Here is a 17217-nt window from a genome sequence, read left to right on the forward strand (position 1 = left end):
TGCCAAGAATGGTAAGCATAACATCTGTCTTGGAATGGTGCTACCATGAGGAATTACTTATTATAGACCAATGTAGGCCTTTGAAAGTTTGAACTAGGCTTACTTTATACAAGTTTTCATTGCTTGATATCTGTTTTCTGTTACTGAACACAAGCTCTTGAATTTTGTCCAATTTAGAGATTCATTTGCCTATAAAATCACAATTTCCCCTTTCTTCTGTGCATACATTGTAAATAGGAAATTCTGAATGATTGCTTCACCATGTCCAGTCTAACCTGAAAAGCAGGTAAATTCCAGCAAATCTTGAATGAAACTCAGGAGAATACGTTTTTTTTTAGTAGTACTAAGACAAACATATTTTTAATGGAGGTGATTGTAGAGAAACTTTGTTTTTTAGAGCACTTCTGTTAAGCTTCCAGCATTATTTTAGCCTTCCTGGAATTTGGTTCTTACCAGCTTTTCTTTATATAGGTGCATTTGACAGAGCTTTCGTTCGCAATTAGTGTGGAGATGAGTTGACTGTTGTGAAAATGATGTGCTGCTAACACTCAGATCCTAGATCCTGTTAACAAGTGGATAGGTTGAGTGTGATCATTGTGAGTCTGAAAATGGTAGGCAAAACAGACAAACAAAAAACAGCCTTGACTATCCTGAATGTGGTCAGAGAAAAATGACTGAAGTCATCTCAAGCTATTATGGTTTACCATCTGCAGCTGTCTTTGGGATGGAAAAAGGAGTATTTGGAGGTCAGCTGTACCAGAGCTGCCAGATCAGCTTTGTTCCTTTGTTTCCCTGTAATGAGAAGGTCATCCAGTCAAGCCACAGGTGCTGTCTCAGCCTGGTGGCCTGGTCTGAAACCCAGCTGACAGGTGGTGTTAGGCAGGAGAGTTGTTGTTGTTGTGTTTTTTGTTTTTGTTTTTTAACCACTATATTGAATGCCCTTGCTTAGAAGAAGGTATTCAGTACTGTCCAGCAGTTGGGAATGCATCCAGCACTGGTGTATTTGAGTGTTGCATGGTTTAGTACTTTTAATACTTGGCATCAGAAGACATAATCAAAAGAAGATAAATAAACACGATGTCCATTTTTGTACATGTATGTTCACGTTCAAGATCAAGGTCTTGTTACTGCATTTATGGTAAAAGTTGCTTTGTTAGAAAATACTGTGATAAATTCTCTATAGAAAAATCATTTATTTGACCCCTTTTTACAAGAATGATGCATTTATTAAAACTGTAGAAAAGCTATCAATATTCTTTTGATTGATGTGTGAGTAGAAAGAACAGGGTAGAGCTTAATCTTTGCTGAGTCCCAGTACAGCTTTTGCACTTCAAGTATGTGTATAACTTTACACTTAAAAAAATATGGCAAAAAAAACATAATAATTCAGGTAAAAAATCAGGTTCTTTTTTTTCTTTCTTTTTTTCCCCCAATAAAATGGGGAAAAGGAGAGAAAGGGATAAAGTGGTTTCTTTTCTCTTAATACTACAAAGCTACTTTTTTAAACATTTTTTGATACATTAGGTAGCTACTGTAGTGTGTCAGTGACTGGAAAATTTTCTCAGGATTGTATAGTCTTAATTGCTGATATCTGTGAACAGTTTTTATTTTTTTTGTTCCTTTTCTCATAATTATTTGAAAATTTTCTGAGTCTTCATACATTTTATTTCAGTGCTTTGCTAGTAATTTTCTAACAACTTAGTGGCATCAGCAATTATTCCTAAAGTTGAAACCATTTTTCACAATAAATGATATGATTGTTCTAAACAGCTACTTCTCCTCCTCATACGTTCCAGGTAGTAAAGTCAGAAGTGCAGATGTTTTGTACTAAATGAAAAGCATTAATCATTTTCTTTTACACACAATTCAAATAGCTGTTGCAGTAGTCTCTGTATGTAGAAATTGTTGTTTGGCTGGTTTAACTGTTTTAAAACAAATGGTTCAACCTCAATGTCATTTGATACATGTCCGGGATATTTTGTGTTTCAGTCAAAGGTCTAAATAATGTTGATATTATATCTAATGTCTCAAAAAACAATTATATTTGGGTTGCACATATCAGGAGAAATATATTTGGGTTGCATTTAAAAATGCTGCAGATGTGAGTATAGGATGAAATGTAACCTCAGTGAATGATATTGAATGATATTGAAGACTTAAATAATGGAAAAGGGATGAACTACAGTTAGAGAAAGTACAACATCCTGTGCTTATTAACTGTCCACATGAATTTTTGAAGTAAAATGAAAGCTCCTTGACTGTTGTCCAGGACAAGAGGTTGTTAGACCTTGTAGAATTCCTTATGGAATTGTTGTCTGCATCTCCTGAAATCTCTTACACGTTTAACTCCTTTGAACTCATTACTAAGGGCTCTTAAGTTCAAATTTAAGCTACAGCTCTCACTGGTAATTAAGTTACAGCTCTCTCTCTCTCTTTCTCATTAATATTATATGTCTGGTGGTAATGTACTTGTTCTGAGAAGTTACAATAGCGAATACTGGGAGAAATCCCTCTTTTTATTTAACACGTGTTAATAAAATATGTCCAAGTACCCAAAGTTTTCTGGTATCTTCATAACTTATGGGCTATATCTGTATTTAGTTCAGTTATTTATTCTGAAGCAAAAAAACATATGCTCTTGGTTCTATCAAAAAGTCATTCAGCCCAGAAATCACAGCAGTAGCTGTAAATGGGTACTTAGGAAAACGTAAAGATAATACCTGTCCCAAAAGCCCTTCAATCCTTTTGCTCTTTTCTGCTCAGAGTCCTGGGTTAATTGAGATTTCTAAGCAGTCTGTAAACCATGGATTATATCTATTAAATTCATTTAGCAATGGCATTGAAATATGAAGTTACTGTTTTGCCTCCTTTATCTCATTGGGTCATCAGACATGGCTAACTAGTGTAGTTTAGAATTGCAGTATTATGACATCAGTGGTATCCAGGTGCAAGAATCAGCAAAGCATAGAAATTGAGAGAACCTGTTTATTTAAAGTGATTTAAATTATTTTCCATGTGATGGATAAGGCTTTAGTTCACTTTTTACTCCCTTGATTAATGACTACCACCTAATGTTCTTTCTCATGTACGTAGCTGAAATCAGGAACAGTGAATGAGAACAGTAGTAATACATTTGAGAGTACAAGTATGCATGTTACAATATTTAAATGTTCTTCTTTTGCTGAATTCAGCTTAGTATTTTGTGTGTTCCGTAAAATATTCATTTTTTTATGCATCCTTTGAGAAGAAATTCTATCCTAGACTTAATTACTTTATATATATATGTGTGTATATATAGAATTTATATATTTAATAAATATTTATATTTATATAAATTTATTATATAAAATTTAATTACTTGCATTCCTTAGTTCCAAAACCCCTTCAAGGGCAATAGAATTTTTTTGACTATAACAAAATATTCATTTCAATAACAATTTGTTAAGAGTATTCAGTTTTTGGAATAATAGTTCTAAAGAGAATCAATTCAAGATCGTTTTTAGCTAGAGCAGTAGCTAGGTCCAGTTGAAAGTTGGCAGAAATTGAATGGTGAACTTCAGTAGGACTCTTTGAAATTGGGATTATGCAAAACTGCTTGAAATTACTTTTCTACTCAAAGATGTTGAAGTGAATCCCTAAATCCCTACCTTCCCTCTGGTATTACATACATTGAATAATGAATACTCCATATTTCACTTGCCTAGTTGATCAAAGAAGCGGATTTAATACATCTCACTGGCATATCTTTCACTTCTGAAACGAGGATTGAGATTGACTTTAGGATTTTGATTCTTTAATCAATATGACTTTAATAAACTGCAGGTTATTGCCTTTTTACTGACAATTCTGTAAGATTTTTTTTAATGCCATAAAATCTTCTAAACTGTTTTAAAACTAGTTCGGTATCTTTTATTGAAATACTTACAAAGGATTTTTGTAATTTGCCTGAAACTCTAATTTAAAAGAGTACTTTAGATTGGTACTAAATTTTTCTGAATGCACAGCAGATTTGAGTCACCATAGAGGAGACAATCCTAAACTCACATGAGCTACAAGTTGGCAGTTACCTAATTCTTATGCAAGAGCTTTTTACATTGACCTCATCATCAGTGAGTTTAAGAGAAACATCCTTGGTGAAAAATCACAACAGAAAAGTTCTTTTTGATTGGCTTAACAATACTGTTACTATTATCTTTATAGTGTACTACCTAAGGAATAATTAAACCAGATGGTGTGTTAAAACCAACTGAAAGAATGAAGACATTTTTACTTATAAGTTGATCAAAATTAGGTAAAACAACATATGTTCATGTTCATTATGATTCCTTTAACTACATATTAAGTGCTTTCCTTAATATTCTTCTTGGTGATCTGAGAGCTCTTCCTCTTGAAAAGTGAAAAAACAATCCCTCCTTGAATTCTTCCTTTCTGGTTCTCTGACCACTCATACCTGTCTGTTGCTTTGTTATGTAATTTAAATAAGCAGATTGCTTACTGCAGTGTCCTTAAATTATGTGAAATTAAAATGCAGGTCATTGTGGGCCACATTCAAGGTGTACAAATTGGGCAGGTATATCCAAAAAGGATTTTGAGATTTGCTAAAGGAGTAGCTTGTACAGATGAGTAAATTACATTTTATGGAGCAGATGTTGAGAGGGTAATTATAAATACTCTAGTTCCTGTTATATTAGCTCTAACTTGCCACTACTTCTCTTCAGCAATGCCATACAGGGCTAATAATGCTGAATAACATATCACATCACATTCATTGTAATTGTAATCTTTGTGCTTCCTGTGAACCAGAGCTACGTTGTGTTACTCCCCAAAGCATTAAGCACTATTATAATTACCCTTGTCATAAGAATAACTCTTTTCAACAGTGACAGTATTTCCCTCCTAAAGTTGATCCCGTGAATGAACTGCAGCTCATGGAAATACACAGTCCCATTGCTTGAACTGATACAAAATTTAATGAGTGGAAATATCCAAATGAGATTTGCGCTCATAAAGCATTATGAAATAATTCTTTGTCTTTATGTCTGCTTCTTATCCAGGTGCTGTTAGAAGAAACACGAAAGATTCATAAAATGAAGTTGACTGTATCTTCATTTTGAGATGTATTCTGAATATTCATGAACTCAATCATTCTGTATGCTTCTCTTTTTAGTGTAAATTACTCTTTAGTCACAACTACCCTTTCAGTTAACAAGGAGAGTTAGCAGTGAATATCTTGTTTTGACTGGTTGAGCCTTCTTCAGGTATCTTTACTAGGAGAGGTTTAGATGGACTTTAGAAGTGGGAGGAAAATATTAGCATTTACTTGTCTATTATTTTCTTCAGCTCTGAACTTCTTCTTCTTATAAAGAAGTCCATAGCAGTAGTACAAATTGTTATTCAGTCTTGTAATGTTGATGTTATAACGTATGGAGACTAAAACAGAAATGACCCTTGATCCCTTATTTGTGTTTAAATGGAGAAACAGTGTGATAAAAAGGTGAATCAATATATGTCACAGGCTTAGCAATTTTCCATGAATATGCCAACCAGAACATTTAGTATGTGTTTGATGTTTATATCAAAGCAGTTCTATCAGCAAAGTTTGCACATCTGTAACATACTGCCAATCAGTTGAGTGTGTTCGCATTGCTAGTTGACAAGGAACTTCATCTTATTGAATGTAATGCTTATTTAAATAGAATTAAGATTATTAACTAAAGCTAGGCTTGATGCTGTTAATTCAGTTTGATTCTGTCTAGGATCCTGCCACCTTTTTTAAATACTTTGAAAGCTTTGGTTTCATGACTTCTGTAACTTCACTAGTCTACAGTAATACAACACAAATCTCTGCTACATAAGAAAAAAATTGAAAAATACTTCTCTTAATAATAATCTTGCCATCTATACAATTATTCAATTAGTACTGAAAGTATTGAATGTTTTCAAGTTATTATTATAAGAACTTGGCTTCAGGTGAAGTAATTTTGAAAGTTACAGCTATGACCTTAACAGAATGCTTATCAGTTATACCAGTATATACTATATTGTTGAGTCTCTTCTCGTGGGACTGGGGTGGAAGCATATTCTAATGACAATGAAGAATGACTTCTCTGTAGAAGAAAAAGAAGCTACATTGAGGTTACACTGCTCAGTTTGCATTATAATGCAATGTTTTGTGGCTATTACTATGACAGCTCTGATGATGCCTCCTCAGAAGAGGGTTTGGAGTGCTCTAGGCTGTTTTGTTTCTTAAGTAGCTGTATGAGGACCTCAGAAAAGTAAGAACTCGCTAATAGCTTCTGGCAATAGCTTGGAAAAAAGCATCCTTTATTGTTATAATGCTATGATGTAGCTTAAGTAACTTGTGTCTTGTGGTAAGAATAGGGAAAACTGAATCCTCTTACTTTCTTTTTTGTTTCTCAGTCTACTTCCACTTTCATTTCAGGTTCTTCAGAGAATCACAGGATGTTTTATGTTGGAAGGCGCCTCTGATCCAACACCCACGTTCAAGCAGGACCAACTAGGGCAGGTTACCCAGAAACATTTCCAGATGGCTTTTAAATGTTTCCAGTAATGGAGACTTCACAATCTCTCTGCACAACCTATGCCAGTGCTCACCCATGCAGTGAAGGAGTTTTTCTGGTTGTTGAAATTGAAGTTCCTATGATCAGTTTGTTCCCTTTACCTCTTGTGTCTCTCGGTATTAGTGAAAAGATCTTGACTCCATCTTTTCTGCACCCTCCATTCGGGTATCCATAGACATTCATAAAATGATCTTTGAGCCTCCTTTTCTCCAGACTGAGCGGGCTCAGCTCTCTCAGCTTCTCCATACAGGAGAGATGCTCCAGTCTCTTCAGAATTTTTGTAACTCTTCATTAGACGTTTTCCAGTATACCCATGTCTCTCTCAAAACTGAACACAGTGCTCCAAGTGTGGGCTCACCAATGCTGAGTGGAGGGGAAGGCTTGCCTCCCTCAGCCTGCTTGCCATACTTTGCAACCTAGTAGGTTTCTTTGCAGCAAGACCACTTTGCTGATGCATGTTCATCTTGATCTCCACCAGGACCCACCGGGTCTTTTTTGCAAATCTGTTTTCCAACTGATTAGCCCCCAGCATGTACTGGTGCCAGGTTCCTCCTTGGGTGTAGGAATCTGCATTTTCCTTTATTGATCTGCATAAGGTTCCTGTCAGCCCATTTCACTAGCCTGTATAAGTCCCAACAAAACTCTGATGTATTTGTCAGTGCTCCCTATTGAGTGTCATTTGTCAGCTCATTTATGACCATCCCGTCATGAATGAAGCTGTTAAACAGGGTTGGAACCAGTATTACCCCCAGCTTTACACCATTAGTTTTTGGCTTCCAACAAGATTTTGTGCCATGCTCTGAGCTGGCCTCACTGTCTGCTCATATAGTTCATACATCAGCAGTTCTCTCTGAGGATCCTAAGAGAAGCAACTCAAAGGCCTTACTTGTAGTCCAAGTAGGCAATACCCGCTGTTATCCCCTTATCTATCAAGCCATTAATTTCACTGTAGAAATTTATCAAGGTGCTAAGCATGAAGACTATGGAAAACCTCTGAGGACGTCTCTGTTAAATTTGATAATGCTGGCTTTTTTTGGATACAGCTGAAGATGCTGTGCATTTCAGAGTCCTTTGAACGAAACAATTCTTAGGGAGGCTTTTACTCAAATACTTTCCTTTGCCGCTAGTGTCCCAAAGTGTAAGTCTCTTCTTTTCATAGTTTTTTTAAAATTATTTCCTCTCTATGTATATTTCTAGCCACGTCACAAATCGTTGTCAGTGAGTTTTCAAGCAGGTGTGGTGAAGAAATGCAGTTTTAAAAGAGCAAACGGAACTAGAAATGATGCACAAACATTAAGATTACACCAAAATAAGATATTTGCATTTTTATGTGCCTGAAATCAGTCACTAAGTATTGTAGAGGTGCCCTGTGCATGTTAATAAATGAAACTAATTAAAGTCTTCAGAAATTATGCTAGAACAGTATTCAAATTCTTGCATAATTCCATAAAACCCTCTTAAAATTCTATGTGAATGATTATATATTAAATTCAACAAGTCCTTATCAGAATAGTTTGACCTTTTTGTATTAGTCAGCAAGAAATCTTATTCCTTTCAGTCTTCAGTTTTTAGTAAAAAGCAGAGAGTTTTATTGCTGAAATTTGCTGTTGCCACATTCAAGGAAAACACTCAACAGTCCAAATGGAACAGAAAAAAAATCTGAAAATTATTTACACTGCCACACTGAGATGACTTTTTTTCTTCCTTGCCTTAACCCTTTGGTTTCATTATCAGTTCTGATCACTTATTCATTCTAGTCTCTCTGTGTGATGTTCTCTGTAAGGGATTTGGGATAGAAGACTGCATCTTGTATAGCATTAAACTGCGTAATTCCACCCTTCATACTGTCTCAAGGTAAATCAAACAGAAATGAATAAAGTCAGTACAAACTAGTTGTCAGTGTTGATTTTCATGTGGACTCAACCTGACTTATGAAAAACAAGGCTGTTTTTGAAAGATGGCAGACGGAAACAACAAGGAAACTCATGGTGCACCATAGCAGACTGAATTTCATAGCAAATCTGCAAACTGCATAGACATACGACTCAGGAAGTTATATCTATTCCAAGCCTGCTTTCTCACTGAAGGGATTATTACATCGCAAGATGTGCTTTGTTAAATTTTGCACCCATGTGTATGGGAACTGTTGAATCACAGCCTGAACCACTGATGGATCACTTGAGGCAAGCATTGAGTCAGCTGTGGGAGCACAGGTGGAGGCAATTCATCTGTGTGACCAGAAGTCTGGCTCCATCTCTCCTAGACCCCATTTAAGGGCTGACTGCCACTGGGGAAGGATCTCTTTCTGGAGATTGCTCCCTTTGGAGTTTTTTTTTTTTTTTCCTGTGAGCCCAGGACATGGGTGAGCATTTATTTTTGATTATATTTTTCCTCTGCTGTAAACCTTCTAGTTATACAAGCTGTAAAATACCAGCCTAACCCCACCACTCTGCTAATTGTTTATTTGTTGATTGTATGCCATGTTGCAAACACCAAAGAAATCCACAACTCATAAGACAAAAACTAATTTTCTGCAACTGTTTGTATAAATATACACTCTTCTGGGATTTAGGTAAGACCAAATATTGTTCTGTTTTGATGTCTAAATTTTTTTCTCAAACTCCTTTTCTGGAAAATGAAATAATGAGTTGATAATTGTTTGAATTGTTTCCCAGCTATGATACTGTAGACAGTAGACATAAGTTTCCTTTTTTACAAAACAGTGAGATTAATAGAAGAACAAATACAGTGAAGCATCAGAAGAAGAGAAATAAATACAACTTAGCATGGTGATATTTCATTCTTCAATTCCAGGTATTCTGTCTCAGATAAAAAAATTAAGGAGGTGGAAAATTGAATACTAAATATGCTTGTTGACGCTCTGGATTGGAAGGCTTGGGGATGAGCGCATCCTTCAAGGGCAAGCATGCACTTAAATTTCCTTATGTGTAATAATTCAGTGAAAATTCTACAGAAAAGTCTTTCAGGAAGAAAAAGAAATCCCTTAAAATAAAGTAAAAAATAATAATTTAAAAAAAAAAAAAACAGGAAAAATTATACTGTAGTTCTCTATGCACTCCCCAGACTTGTCTGAAAGACCATCTATCATTTCATTTTATTCCTTCAAGGGGGTTGGAAATATTTGTGTGTTTAGATATTATAGAATATCCAAACCTAGACGACGATGTTCTCATTTGATCTAATGCTTGAAAATTATACTCAGAGATAACAGTATAAGAAATACCCTTGACTCAGGCCAAGGGTCCATCTAGCCTAGTATTCTGTCTCTGGCAGTGGCAAGAGAACGCATAAGCCTAGCCATTTTCTGCAGAGCAATGTCTACTGTTAGCATGATTTATTCATCCAAAACATCTGTGTCCACAGTAGATAACTTAAAGCAATAGCTTTTCATATGTATTTGGATTTTCTGACTTTCATGCTATCTGAAGAGCACACATGATACTCCCCCATTTCTGTTACAACAATCATACAGCCAAAATATGACAGAGTTTATTTTGAGCTAAAATTGGATTTTGGCAGTGTATCTCTGAGGCATGATTTGCATAATGGCTCAACTAAGAGAAAAATAACTGTTTTTTTTTTTTTTTTTTTTTTTTTTTTTTTTTCAGTTTCTTAGGACTTGGTACTATTAGCATTAACACAGAGGTACCTCCTCCTTTATCTGTTTGTTGGCTAGTAATGGGGTTAGATGTCTTCTTAACGCATGTACCTATCAACAAGATGAATTATCTTAAGAAAGATGTCTTAGCTTTATGTGTTTAGGTCTTCCCTTGTAACTTGTATATTTTATGGTCTTTCAGCATTTAAATCAGTTTTCAGCGTTGGTCAGACTTAGAAAATTTTGAGATTTAGGTCATTGGTTTATTTGTTTATTTTTTTTAAATTTAGATTGATTTAGAGTGTGTTATAAATGTAACAAATTTAATGTTTATTTTTGATTTGGCAGTGTATTCTAAACCTAAGTAGGGCAGCTATAAAGACCGCTTTGATTTAAGGAGACAATTAATACATAGATATTAGCAACTTTTTAAAAGCACCCCCCATTCCCAACCCAACTCTATTTCTGTAAATTTTGGTAGCATCTTCAAAATCTGTGCCTTTCAAAGACAATGTAGAATCACTTAGTCTTCAGACTGTGTACTTATAGAAGCACAGCTATAGCTAACAGTAAAAAGCCCTTCTGCTCAACAAGGACCATTGACTTTCTTGACTCTTCATACAAGAATTTACTTTATAAGAATAATTAGTGTGATGACATTAAGAGCATTTTTGTGTCAAGCTTCAGCGTAAGACCTGCAGTTCAACTCAGTATATGTTAACACTCCTAGAGAAAGTTAGTGGATGAACCATTTTCCTAGAAGTTTTACCTTTGCAGGTAAAAGAAAATGTTACATATTCCCCATTTGCATTATTATCAAATTGCTGCAAGCCACTGAGGACAGTAGAAGAAAATGAAATGTCCCATTTCTAAGAGCAAGTTTAAATCTTTCTTTAGTGTAATAATATGTTAACAAACTGCCTTAAATAAATTAACAAGTTACTTTAAATTTGAAAAGGGCAGGGTAATTTTTTTATTCAACTGAAGAAGTTACTTATTTTCTGAACTGATGCTAAGAATACTGATGTATGATGCCAAAAGATAAATTCTTTTGAGGAAGATTTATTTTAAATTGCATTACGTATTTGTTTGAAGTAGAAGATTCAGTATTCGTTTCTTCCCTTTCACTTTGAGGATCTTTCATTTTAATAACTCTGTTGCCTAATGCTCTAATCTGTTTATTACACTATAACTTAACTTGAACAATGCTGTTTCTATTCAAAATAAACAGATTTAGTATGTCTGTGAAATAGACTTATGTCTAGTAGGATGCTTTACCATCTAGAAAAGCTTGGAGGTTTCTGAATGCTTAAGAAATGATAATGCCAGTGGATTTAGCATTTGTATATCTGTAGGCTCATGCTTATTCAGTTGTATGAAGGCAGCTTAAGCTAATATCTAATCTTCTTATGGAGTAGTTCTCCCTATAACAACAGGATTGTGTATAACAAGCTTGAACAACCACTTGGCTCCAGCTGTTGTGTGAAAGGAAGGAAAGAAGGAGTTGCTCAACTTTTTATTCTTTACAAAATGTCTAATTACCGTTATCCTTGAATATATAGGACAGCGCAAGAATCATGCAGGGATACCACATACTCAATCTATAGAAACACAACTTATAAGAAAATCATGAATAAATTATTCAAAGTTGTTCACCTTGATGCTCTCCTTTAAACCATTTTTCCATCAAAAGGGGAGAAGTTCAAAAGGCATAGAACACTTACTTTGGAATTGTATGGAGATGAGATACATATTACAATGAAAAAAAAAAGTGAAATTCTCTGTGTGTTAGAGGAGAAAACAAGTTAAAAAAAATTAACAGTGTTTTCCTGGAAATAGCTTTCTTTGCATTTGCATTTTCTGTTTTTGACCAAAGTATACTATTCTCAACTGTTAAGTTTTGAGTAGGAATCTAAGTGGCACTATTTCAAGCTTGTGCATTTTTTTTGGGGGGGGGGAAGATGCGACTTGTATGTGAAGATTAGTCCAAGTTCATTGCTCATTTTGCCCAGTACTTTAAATTGTACTTCATTGGCAAAATTCCCTTAGGCTACAAGGGAAATGTAGAACTTCTGTAGTGGAAATGAGAAGCCAAAAGATTAATAAGCAGAGGTGTTACATGTATTGCAGAAATCCAGGAAGAGAGTCAAGGGGTGGTGCAGGGAGGAATTAATAAGGGAAGTTGGGTAATTTTTGCTTTTTTGTAGTATAAAAAGCTAAATCAATTCCTTTTTTTTTTTTTTTTTTTTTTCCATTTCATTGATCTCATCAGTGAGCTGAAATAGCCATGATAAATCTATCTGATCATCTACGTCCAGATATTATCATCTCTTTAACAAGCTTTGCAACTAAATGTGTCTTGAGGAGAAAGCCAGTAAGATGAACTCTTCCTATTCAGATCCTGAACAGGTTCATGGTATCTACTGAAGTTAAATGACCTAGTCTTGTCTCCCTTGCTGCTTCGTATACAGAAAATGCAAATATTTTTCCTGTCTATTCCTTTTTCCTAAAATTCCATTCATAACTCAGTGTGCTGAAAGAATACCCAGTAACTGTATTGTGGGATGTTATGTTATAAAATAATTAATTATGATGTTTAGGTTGAGAAACTAAGAAGGCATGAAATTTTCCAGTTTATATTAGTTAAACTATTGTGGTAAGGAGTGATAGGCTTCTAATAATGCTAATTGTTTCTTTTATTGATGAGAAGTATATAATACAAGAAGTGTGAAATGTTTTCTAGTGTCAGATAGGATAAATAAAGAAAAAGCCATGTTATTTATAAAATAGTTTATATGCTCTTTCCCCATTCAAGAATGTGAAGAGAAAAAATCCCAAACATTTAGTTTATCTATTTGTGCTAGAGATACAAGAAATTTGATTTCCTATTTTCTATGAAACTCCAACCTGACTTTAAAAGTAATATTTTTTTTCTAGGACAAGAGAAAACGTATTTTTAAATATCGCACTGAAATTACACAGTTTAGAAATTTCAGAGTTTGGGATAACTTCTGGAGAAGAGTCATACAATATTTTTGTTGTTACTTGAATGTCTGTGTTCCTCTTATGTCCTCATCTTATTCATCATTTCTTTTAAATTAAGATTTTGTCTTTTATCCTGTATTTCTTTGACACAGTGCATCTATTAGAAAGTAACAAAATTCAGTTGAGGAACTTACTGAAAACAGTTATATAAAATTTATCTTAATGGAACGAAATCGGACTTTATTTTTCCTGTGTAGTAATCTTAGTTTAGATAAAACACAATCAAAATATTCATAGCATAATCTCATTCACAATTATTGCTTAATACAGGCAAGCTGTTCTTTTAAAACTGTTTGACTTTTATTTTGATAATGGATTTTAACATAGCAGGTTTACTCAGGTTGTTTTGTTCATCGCAACGGGGCATATGGGGTTTCTGAAACAAGTGTAGGAGGATGAGGTTTATAAATCAGCATTGAAATCACAGACATACTATGTTAGTATGTTTTTAGGTTGGTTGACTATAGAAAAAGCTATGAGGACTGCTCTGAAACTAATGCCTCCTATTTTACAGTATTGGCCCACAGTGTCAGAAGTGTATGTCAGTGGTATGGAAGTAGAGATTGAACCTTTCCACTAGCATTGTGTTAAATTTTGTGTCCGTTTAACAGATGGCAACAAAGGGGCTATCTGACAAAATGGCATTGAACACTGAAGTGTGTACAAAGCAAAGGTTTGATATTGAATTCCTCTATGAGGAAAAAAATGCATCCATTGACATTCATCAATGCTTGCTGAATGCTTATGGAGACCAAACAGTGGATGTGAGCATAGCTGTGAGCATAGTGAGGCGTGGTGTTTTCTAGCAGCGGTGGCGCTGACACTGGGTCGCTTCCACTGATGCAGATTTTCATGAGCATGGCATATAGGCTCTTGTTCATCTCTGGTTAAAATGCATAGCTAATGATCATGACTATGTTGAAAAATAGTGATTTGTAGGTGAGAATTTCCTCTATCACATAGTGTTATTGTGCTTTTTGTATCTGTCATAGTTTCCATGGAAATAAATAAGACGCATTACTGTCAGAGTGACCTACATGTTTGCAGCTTTCTTGACCTTTCATTGATGTAGTATTCCTGTACTGCTTTTTCTCCCTTGTCTTCAGCTTTTATTCCTGTATTTCAAACACTCTTAATTATATTTTTATTCTCATTACTACATTAAAGGGAAAGGATAATAACAGATCCATTAGACTTCATTAAACTGATGATTAAAGCCAGAAATTGTAAAGGTCTATTTACAAGATGAAGAAGTTTTAAATAAAAGTATGGCTTCTTGGATCCATCATATCCTAATATATCCTTAGAGCTGTAACTAAAAAACAACAATGAATCGTTCTAATCTATTAAATATGAAAGAAAAATATGATGGAAGGATTAAAATTATAGACTCACAGTATTTGTCATTGAAAAAAATCATTAATTTCTACAGGCTACTCATTGATATTAGCTATTGGATTCTTTTTTCTTTGAACATATTGTTTGCAACTCAGTTATGTGTTCCAAATTACATACGAGATGAATTCTAAATATAAGAATTCCTTTTTTCTCTTTTTTAGCTTTTAAAATAAATAGAATCAAATCGCTGAATAGAGAAGTGAACATCCAAATATGATGATAGGCATGTGTGAATTTCTGTTGATTTGGACTGGTTGCTAATTACAGATAAGTACAGAGAAAAGGTGGACAGTCACAGTACAGTGAAAAGTACAGACCAAAGATGGACAGACTCAATCCAGCACAACAGTGTATAAGGTTAACTTTTTAATGAAGGATATGCTATAGATTCCTCTTTCCTTCCTAATAGTTCAAAAAAGAATGAATATATATATATATATATATATAAAAAAAAAGCAAGAAACTGAAAATGAATAAAATGATCCTTTTTTTAGCACACTGTGAATACATTCAGCATATTGCAGCGAGGAATCAAAGAGACTGAAAGCAAGATAAAATTGAAAATGATTTCTTTTTTTGTATGAAAGTTGTAAATACAGTTAATTCTAGCCAAAATAAAAGTAAAAATTGCACTTATAAAATCTCATAATTTATAAGAGAAGCTTGTGATGTGGACCTCTGCACTGGCATTATGTTTTGTACATGCTAGGAGCAGAATTTCCTCTTACAGGAAGGTGAACCTTACTATTATCAGCGACGTAGTGCTAGACTAGATGAATCACTGGCTTTATCTTGTGTAGTAACATGTTTCTTGTATTACAGATATGTGACTGATGTTTTCAGTTTTCATGAGTTGCCTTATGGATTATTGGGAGATAATAGGATGATTTAGTAAGAAATCTTTAGAGGTGAAAGAGGTCAGTTGGCTTAAATTTTCTCTCATCTCTCGGTGTTAACTGAATATATAGGATGTGCATCTGAAGGTGTAAGAGTAAGTGTCAGAAGAAAGAAGCAGATGTTAAATTATTGTTGAATTTCTACACTAAAGTTCTGTAAAGTTTAGTTCTAGGAACCTTTTGAAGCTTTCCAGAGTTTGATTCAAATTAGCACAGTTGCAAATTCTATCTGCACTTTCATGTTGCTCTCTGTTATTTTGCCAAAGATCTGGTTTCCTTTTTTTTTTTTTTTTTTTTGCTTTCTTTTTGTTACTACAAGGCATGAGACCAAAGATCATTTCAGGGATGAAATATATATTTTACTGTTTTGTAGGCCTCCACATTTCCTAGCTTTTTTTCCCCCCACAAGTTCCATCATGCTGACCTATTGTTCCTATTCACTTTAACTATATGTATGCTGCACTTCTTAGCAGTACACCTGAGCTATAATAGTTCAGTTTTTCTTCTCATCTTTGCAAGGCATGACTGAAAAATTGGACCCAACAGTATGCCATCTTAAAAGCTCGTATAATCTCACTTCTTTTTCAACGTAATATAAAGAGTCTTCTAGTATAATTTTGCATTTCAGCGAGGTTAATTCTGTCTTTCATTAAAGTGCTATTGTAATCTAAGCTTCTAATGGAGATTTAGAAATATTTCATCACCTGCATATTTTCAGGACCATATCTATTAGGCCAGAAGTGTTTCTTACATAGGCATGAAGAACTCTTTGAACAATTATCATAATTGAAATAGGTTTTTAAATTTTTAATTTTGAGCTATATAATGTTTGCATTCTATGTTTAGAAATGAGATTTTTCCCCCTCTTTTGTTCAGAAAAGGAGAAAGGTTGCTTAAAGAAAATTTCTTAGTATGAAAGTACACCTGACTAGTCTTAGTTCTTTTCAGAAATGGAAATTGCCCTCAGGACTTCCTGATAAATTGTGATGGTATGTAACATTTGTGACTACAACAGAAGAGATGACACTTTACAGAATCAAAATGTGAAGATCAGTATGTAAAGTGAACTTTTTTGTGCAACTGATTTGTTTCACTGAAGAAGCATCAAAATGAGGTAGAAAAAATGTCCAAAACAGAGTACACAGCTATGATGGCTTTCTACTGCATTTCTATGAGGCTAGAATTTCTTCCCTTTTTTTTCAGGCAAAGAGGCCTGTTTTTGTTTGCTACCCGATTCTCTTGGAAGCGGAGGAAGGAAAGTGATGGAAGACATGGCAGAACGTAGGGTGAAGTTGCAGATATGGGCAGGAGGAAAGACAAGCATGTGAGCTTGAATTCTCACCTTTTCTAAAGCTTTTAAGCCCTGCTGCTAGTAATGAAAGCTGCAGGCACTGGATTTTGCACCATGAACTTTCTGACCAATCCTCAACAGAGAGGATTCAACTACCTCATGAGGAAGAGATGTGACAAGCCAAAACTGTAGTTCAAATTGGCTCTTCTTAAAAGAGTGTCTTTACTGGGCACCAGTTACTACTTTCTTTCCAAATATTCACTTAACACCTCCTGAAAGTGGGCACAGGATATAGAAATATCCTATGGAAAAAAGACATAATTTGTGCAAGACATTAGAGAGGAAGTCAGTATAAAAGCATATAAAATTAAGTGTATTTTAAGAATT

The 17217-nt window shown here is 34.5% G+C and overlaps 1 protein-coding gene and 1 long non-coding RNA gene across 4 annotated transcripts in view; both read left to right on the forward strand.

Moving 5' to 3' along the window:
- Positions 1 to 17217, forward strand: part of FAM19A5 (family with sequence similarity 19 member A5, C-C motif chemokine like) — a 421841-nt gene that overhangs the window by 13719 nt on the left and 390905 nt on the right. The gene's annotated exons all lie outside the window — the stretch shown is intronic.
- Positions 1588 to 8473, forward strand: LOC121107313. The gene is made up of 3 exons (XR_005841199.1): positions 1588 to 3085; positions 5055 to 5149; positions 6443 to 8473. It is a non-coding gene; the product is annotated as an uncharacterized LOC121107313 (long non-coding RNA).

This window comes from Gallus gallus, chromosome 1 (genome assembly GCF_016699485.2).
Source record: "Gallus gallus isolate bGalGal1 chromosome 1, bGalGal1.mat.broiler.GRCg7b, whole genome shotgun sequence".
Taxonomy (NCBI): Eukaryota; Metazoa; Chordata; class Aves; order Galliformes; family Phasianidae; genus Gallus; species Gallus gallus.